The sequence below is a fragment of the Carlito syrichta genome, unplaced genomic scaffold (assembly GCF_000164805.1).
Source record: "Carlito syrichta isolate Samal-C Ts95f unplaced genomic scaffold, Tarsius_syrichta-2.0.1 Scaffold301786, whole genome shotgun sequence".
Lineage (NCBI taxonomy): Eukaryota > Metazoa > Chordata > Mammalia > Primates > Tarsiidae > Carlito > Carlito syrichta.
In genome coordinates, this window is record NW_007245882.1 from 116268 (window position 1) to 124080 (window position 7813).

Genomic DNA, 7813 nt, shown 5'->3' on the forward strand with positions numbered 1-7813 from the left:
GCCTCCCAAAGGCGCGGGATTACAGCATGTAAAGCACTTTAATACAGTGCCTGGCACAAGTAGGTGCTGAAAATATGTCTGTAATCACTGTCATTCTTGTCTCAAAATCTGAAAGTATGTTTTAGGTCTTTTGCTTAGAGAATATTTTTGAATATTTATTTCAGATATTTTCAAATATATTAAATAAATCCACTCCAAGTAGAAACGATCCTCAACACACCATCCAAATTGTTCTTGCTAAAGGTTATTAATGGCCTACATAATGCTAAATTTTATGATGTCATCCCTCTTTATCTGAAATCTATTAGGCCTATATTTTATCATTGATCACTTCTTCCCACTTGGAATAGTTTCTTCCACAGCTTTCAGACACTGCTTTCTCCTAATTTTTCTCCTCCTTCACTGGTCCTAACACTTCAGCACAACAGCCTCTGCGGCTGACCTTTAATAGGCTCCCTTCAGGTTGAGTCCTTGGATCTCTTTCCCTTTCTAACTGCACTGACATCCTTAGGGATCTCAGAAAGTCTCGCGGCTTTTAATGCTACCTATATCCTGAAAATTATCAAATTTTAATTTCCATCCTGCAGCTCTCTTCTGAATGCCAGATATATATATTCAATGACATATCCAGTGTCTCCACTCAGACATATAATATGCTCTCAAAATGAACATGCTCAATTCCTACCTTCTTTTCTTTCCTCCCAAACATTTCTTCCTACAGTCTCCCCCATCTCAGTTAATGGCAACTTTATCCTTCTAGTTGCTCAGGTCAAAAACCTTTAATTCTTCCCTCCCTCTCACAAACCCCACATCCAACTGATCAGCAAATTCTGTCTGCTCTATTTTCAGGACATATCCAGAATCCAATCCCTAATCCAGCCATTTGCCACAACTTGCGCTATTACCACAATGGTTCAAACCATCACATAGATTACCATAGCCTTGCATCTTCCCTTGCTCCTCCTTATATTAAATGTATTCCCCACCCAGTAGATAAAGGCATGAATTTAAATGTAAATTAAACTACCTGGCTCCTCTGCTCAAACCCTCCAGTGGCTCCCCGTTGCATTCAAAGTGAAATCCAAAGTCCTTACAATGACCAGTAGGAGGCCATCTTGAAGTCCTTTTTCCTCCTAGGTGAACTCCAGCCACACTGGCCTCTGACAAACTTGTTCCCGCCTGCTCAGGGCCTCTGTATTTGCTGTTTCTTCTGCCTGGAATGCTCCTAATGTGGATGTCTACATGGCCCACTCTCCTGCTGCCTTCAGTCTTTTCTCAAATGTCATCTTTCTGTGAGCCTGCCCTGGCCATTCTACTTAAAACAACAATTCACCTCCCTGCCCTCACATTCCCTATCTCCTCATCACTTGTTATTTTCTTTCAGCTAATTACCACCTACATTCCATATATTTTAGTCATCTATTTGTTAACTGTCTGCCTTTCTGGACTGTAAACTAATTCTGGGACCTAAAGGGCAGGGATTTTTATTTTTTATCTATTTTGTTTCCTAGCTATGTCTGCAGAACCAAGAACAGCATCTTGTGACAGTAGGCACTCAATAACTATTTGTTGAATATGTGAAAACTAGGAAGGAATAGCTTTTCTAAACCAAGGATAGATGATAATTAACCTCCTAAACATTATCAAAGCTTTAACCCTTCTAGCACGTCGGTATGTCAATTTTACATTTAAAAAAAAAAAATGTAGCTATGAAACAAAATCTTCTATAGTACACATAATAGTTGACCCCTTAGCATACAATAGTCTATGTGTACATATAACACACACACACACACACACACACACACACACACACACACACACACACAGCTGTTAAGTAAACAAGTTCCTTCTATAGTGCCTTACTAATTGTAGTTTATATATTAAACTAGAATTTAAACCTCGGCAACATGCTCCCTTTACTATTCTAAATTACCTCCTAAAGATCTGTTCTTTTTAATACTTGTCCGTATAGGCTTTTTTTTTTTTTTAAGTCAGAATCGTTGACCTGCTGGGCTCAGGTATTCCTTCTGCCTCAGCCTTCTAAGTAGCTGGAACCACAGGCAGGTGCCACTATGCCCAGCTAATTTTTTGATTTACTGTAGAGACAAGGTCTCACCAAGTTTCCCAGGCTGGTCTTGAGACCCTGGGGCAGGTAACCCCCTCATCTCTGCCTCCCACAGTGCAGAGATTACAGGCACAAACTACCATGCCTGGCCAATATTCTTCCACCATAGACTTTTAAAAATTATTTTCTTTGTCTTACTCACATTATTTGTAAAATAAACAAAAATTTTACATTTTAAATGGCTTTTAGTTTTAAAAATGCCTATCCCTATGGTTTCTAAGGAAAGACAACTTAATTTTAGAAATTGTATTTTCCATTTATACCTAAACTAGTGAACTTTTTTCTTTTCAAAATGGTCTCTTCTTTTGAATTTTTCTCCACTTTCAAAAACTGTAATATCCACCTTTTCTTTCTTTATAACTAAAACACCTGTCTCTCTAAAAAGGACTTGCCAGTTTTGCCACATTTCTGTTCTGGGCTGTGAGCACAGTCTCTTAGTATGAAGTTGAAAGCATTTCAAAATGAAATAAAAAGCACGTTGTCAAACACTTTGAATTTCATGGAAAAATACAACCTCTTTGACATTTCACACATAGACAAACCAACAGTATGAACCAATATTAGAAATCTACATTAGTGTTGTTAACAATTAAATGTCCACAGTGGCTTGGCAGAGGCCACCTCACTCGAGCTTTTTTAATACTCTGTAGAAAACATTGCTCTTGCTCTGAAAAGACTTTGACTTAAGTGTTGAAGGAAGTTCAGCTACTTAATATGGCCACCTACCTCTCTCTGTATTGGAGACAACACACACACCTTCTACAGCACTCAAAAGAACTTGAAATTGAGTTGCCAAAGCCCTACATGGTCCCCACTTCCATACATCATTATGAGTCCTTGACCCATTTTTTTTTTGTCTGCTTGCCACTAGAATGAACCTGCAGCCAACAAGCTATTGTCACAATTATACAACCTCATAAACAAAGAAAAAAATAGAGAAATACCTACAGAAGAAAATAGTAAAGTAAAACTGTACTGACTAATTGAGGAGGATAATAATGTTATCATGTCTGAAATAATGTTACTGCATTTATTTATGAAAAGAAGGATTGCTAAATAAATAAATGGTATAAAATACATTCTAAGAAACGTAGCTCATTTATGCATGCCATTTTATTTTCTCATTAGTAAATATAGTTTCCAAAAATGATCATTCATGGAATTCAGCAAAGTTTGTAAATTTACATTTGTGTGTACGTGTGGAGGGGGTGGGTGTGTGTGGGTGTGTGTTTAATCAAGACCTGCCACTCCCACTAGACCGTAAGCTCCAGGAATTCAGGGACCATTTCTGTTTTACTAGTCAGGGTATATTCAGTGTCAAACAGTGCCTAGCCAGAGTAAGTTCTCAATAAATATTTAGCCGACGAATAAATAAGTGTCCCTTATAGCACTCTGTGTCTAGCATAGTTTAACTCTATAGTAGTGGTTAAAATAATTCTTATTTAATTGTATTAAGAGGATAGATTGGAGGAAAGTGGTTTTAGAATTACTAATTTATTAATTAAACTACTGAAATAATAATTATAAGTCATTTGTAACTATTCCTTCAGGCATGTGCTTAATTTGATCCTATTTTGATAAACAACTGATTCATACCAAGATTGATGTACCTGTCAACTGGCAAACTGCCTGTAGTATTTGACACTGTCTGCCTGTCCTCCTGGCCATGGCCTTTCTAGGCTTCTTTCTAATATCTTTTTTTAACTATTTCTCTTTGTTCTCCACAAACTCCTCCTCCTGATCTCTCTTCTAAGTATTGATATTTCTCAGATTTGTCTCTTCTATCTGGGAATCAGCATAAAGTAATGGTTAGCAACATGGGTTTAGAGCCAGCTTGCTTGGGGTCAAAGCCCAGAATTAAAATGTTCATGGTTATGTGAACTTGGACTTCATTTTCCTCATCTATAAAATAGGATATCTATAAAATGAACCTGTTAATAGTACCTACCTCATGGAGTTGTTGTGAGGATTAAATGAGATGATACTTGTAAAATGCTTTGAGCAATACCTAATTCATATTTAGTGCTCAAGAAATATTATGTATTTACCTGAAATCTTTTCCTCCATAATTTTATCAGTTTTCATCATGAACACTTTACTAACCAGAATTCTCAAATGTAAGGATGTCTGTTCCTGCCTTTTCTCTGAAGCACCAGCCTGGATACCCAGCTGAGTCTGGAACCACACAATCTCAACACACCTAAATCTGGACTCTTCTTTCCAAAATCTGCTAATTTTTAATAGCACCACCTTTCTCCCAACCAACCTAATGTATGCCAGCGGGCATAACCAGCACATTCATAATGTGTACTGAATTCATAAGTATATGCCAAATCAATGGTTTCTCTTTCACCTTCTCCTGTCTATCAGTCCCAGGCCTTGCCGACAAAGGAAACTTCTAAGACATAGTTCTAAGCAAGTTTCTTTCCTATTCATTCAACTAGAAAGCATCTGAACTTCAATTCAACCCTCTTTCAACCTTAAATTTTATAGCTTTATCTGTCAATAGAGCTTTTTAAAAACCCAAGAGTTAACCAATTGTATTAATTATAATTTTCCAGGTAGATTCTAAGCATTTCTAAAATTATCCCCTCATTCACACTGTCTCCTTCTCCTAAATGTCTTTCTCCAATGTCAGATTGTTGCCCATCATTTAAGATGGATCTCAGATGCAACCTGGTCCAAAAAGCCTTCCCTAATTCCATCAGTAGGATGTACTTCTTCCTGCCTCCAAACTCCTCTAGCCCTTTGAACTAATGAATTCCCCATATGCTACACTCTATTGTGGTTATTTGTTTAAACTTTGGATCTTCCTTGCCAGATTGAGAGGTCACGCAATGTATAAGACAAAGTCAAATTTAATACATATGCAGGAAAGTTGTCAAGTTATGAGTATCAATTTCCTCATCTGTAGAATGGGGAGAATAAATATTCATGAAGACAAAAACTGGCCCTTACAAAGATGTCTAATGATAAAAATACTTTCCCATTATAAGTGAAAAAGTATCATAATTAGGTAAAAATATGTGAACACTAAAAAGATTGAAAGAAAGCAGATAAAATGCTAGCAGCAATTATCCTCAAATCGTGGGGATGCAGGTTGCTTTTATTTTTTTTATACTTGCTGATTTTCCAATGTTTTTACAACTGGCTCTTATAACTGACTCATCAAACAAACTTTATAGAATACTTTCATAAACTATATTATCTGATTATACAAAAATAATTAAGAAAAAGTATATTAAAAGTTTTTATAATGCCTGGCATGGTAGCTCAAGCCTGTAATCCCAGCAATTTGAGGGGCCGAGGTGAGAGAATTACCTGAGCTCAGGGGTTCAAGACTAGTCTCAGCAACTTGGCGAGACCTCATCTCTACAATAAATTTTTAAAATGTTTTTATAAAAGGAAAAATGGCCAGTTGTTATGGTGGCTCATGCCTGTAATGTCAGCACTTTGGGAGGCCAAAGCAGGAGGATCTCTTGAGACCAGGAGTGCAAGATAAACCTGGGCAACAAAGTAAGATCTTATCTCTACAAAAAAAAAATTTAGTTAGCTGGGTGTGGTTGTGTGCACCTGTACTCCCAGCTACTCAAGAGGATGAGACAGGAGGATCCCTTGAGCCCAGGAGTTACAGGTTGCCGTGAGCTATGATTGCACCACTGCACTCTCTAGCTAGGCAACAGAGCAAGACACTGTCTAAAAAACAAAAACAAAAACAAAACAACTACTAGGGTAGTATACGACTCTCAGTACTATCCATAAAAAGGTAGAAAATAGACAATTTTGTCTTCAGAATGTATCAAACTTCAGTTACAATGTGACTGGAAAAGGCTTAAGTAGAATTAAGACTCTTAGAAATCACCTGCCAAAAATATTTGCCATCACATGTGATTAGGGTACTGATACAGCTCCTGAGTTTTGTGGTTTCAGAGCCCAAACTGGTCTACCACTGGGAGAGAACAACATGAACACAGAGACCATTACATCAAGTCTTTGATCAAGAATTTATGTCTGACTCAAAAAAAAGAATCCACTTCAAGAAAGACTTGAAGCTGCAAAGGTACATGCTATCGTCAGCATCCTCCATTATTTTAGAGACTTTTCTCAACTGCGAACTCAACATGTTCAAAGCTAGATTTATTATCTTATTTTCAAAACCTGTTCTCCTTCCAGGGCTTAAAAGCATGGCTGTGGAATCAAGTAGACCACAAATTCAATGTCAACTATGCCATTTATTGGCGCAGTGACTTTGGAAAGTTATATAATTTCTCTGAGCCTCATTTTCCTTAGTTGTTAAAAAGAAGATTATTATATTTGTCCTGCAGGGTTGTCGAGAGAAATAAATGGGAACAAAGACATGTTTAGGGACTTAGAATAGTACCTGGCACAAATAAGGACTAAAAATGGTAATTGCTTTGCAATAAATAATCATAGTCTTCCCAATCTCCCAGGCTAGGGGCAATGGAGACATTCTAGCCGCTCTTTGCCTGGTAGATACCACAGTCACCAAGTTGTGCCAATTCTGCCTCTGAAATATCTCAGACTATCTAACACCTCCTATGTCAACGGCTGCATACTGATTGCAGTGTCTCTCACCTCTTGCTCAAATCAGTGATACTTCTCGACTCCTCCTACCACTGATCTCTGACTTCTCCAACAGTTTCCCCACGTTGACTCCAGAGTTCTCTGTTCCCAGAGATAAAATACGATTATGCCTATTCTTGTTTAAGATGCTTTCGCTCCCGTTGCACCCAAAACCAAGGCCAAGCTTAATAACACCACATACAACACCAGTTTTAAAAGCCCTTTTTCTTGCATATCTTTCCAGCTTCTTCACTTTATGCTAGCCTCCAAGCTTTACACAAGCTGGAGCCATGCTAATTGCTGTGCAAGGTTTGCATTTTGTCTTCATCCAGCTCCCAGAAACGCCTTTCCATTCCTCTTTTCACTTAACAAACTCCTGCTGATCTTTCAGGGACTCCAAACCACCTTTTCTGAAACCTTTCTCTGAGGCACAGTTAAATTCACTTCCTCTTTTCCCTAACAGCATATATTTTAATCCTTGTTATGACACTGTATCTTAATTATCTGTTTTTCATGTCTATTCCCAACTTAACAGTGAATTATTTGAACCTAGCCTTCATTTGTATTTATCCCCACATTCCCAGTGCTTGACATCTATTGGATGGGCAATAAATACATTCTGGTTAAAAACTGGGAAATGAGGGCCAGGTGCGGTGGTTCATACCTATAATCCCAGCACTTTGGGAGGCCCAGGGGAGAGGATTGCCTGAGCCCACGGGTTTGAGACCAGCCTGGGCAACTTGGCGAGACCTCATCTCTACAATAAATCAAAAACTTAGCTGGGCGTGGTGTCACATGCCTGTAGTTCCAGCAGGTTGAGGCTGCAGTAGCCATAAGCGTGCCACTGCACTCCAGCCCGGGCAACAGAGTGAGACTCCAACTCAAAAAAAAAAAAAAACTGGGAATTGAGGACTAAGACTGGAAACTGCAACCTGCTAACTATAACTCATTAAGACTGTTTCCCTAGCAAATGTTCCCAAACAAGGGACTTTCAAAATTTTGTGACACATTCTGCTTTCACGTGCAACCATGGTAAATGTTCAAAGTATGTATGTCAAAAAGGAGGGCCATGAGAGAGGGAGGGAGGGAGGAAGGGAGGGA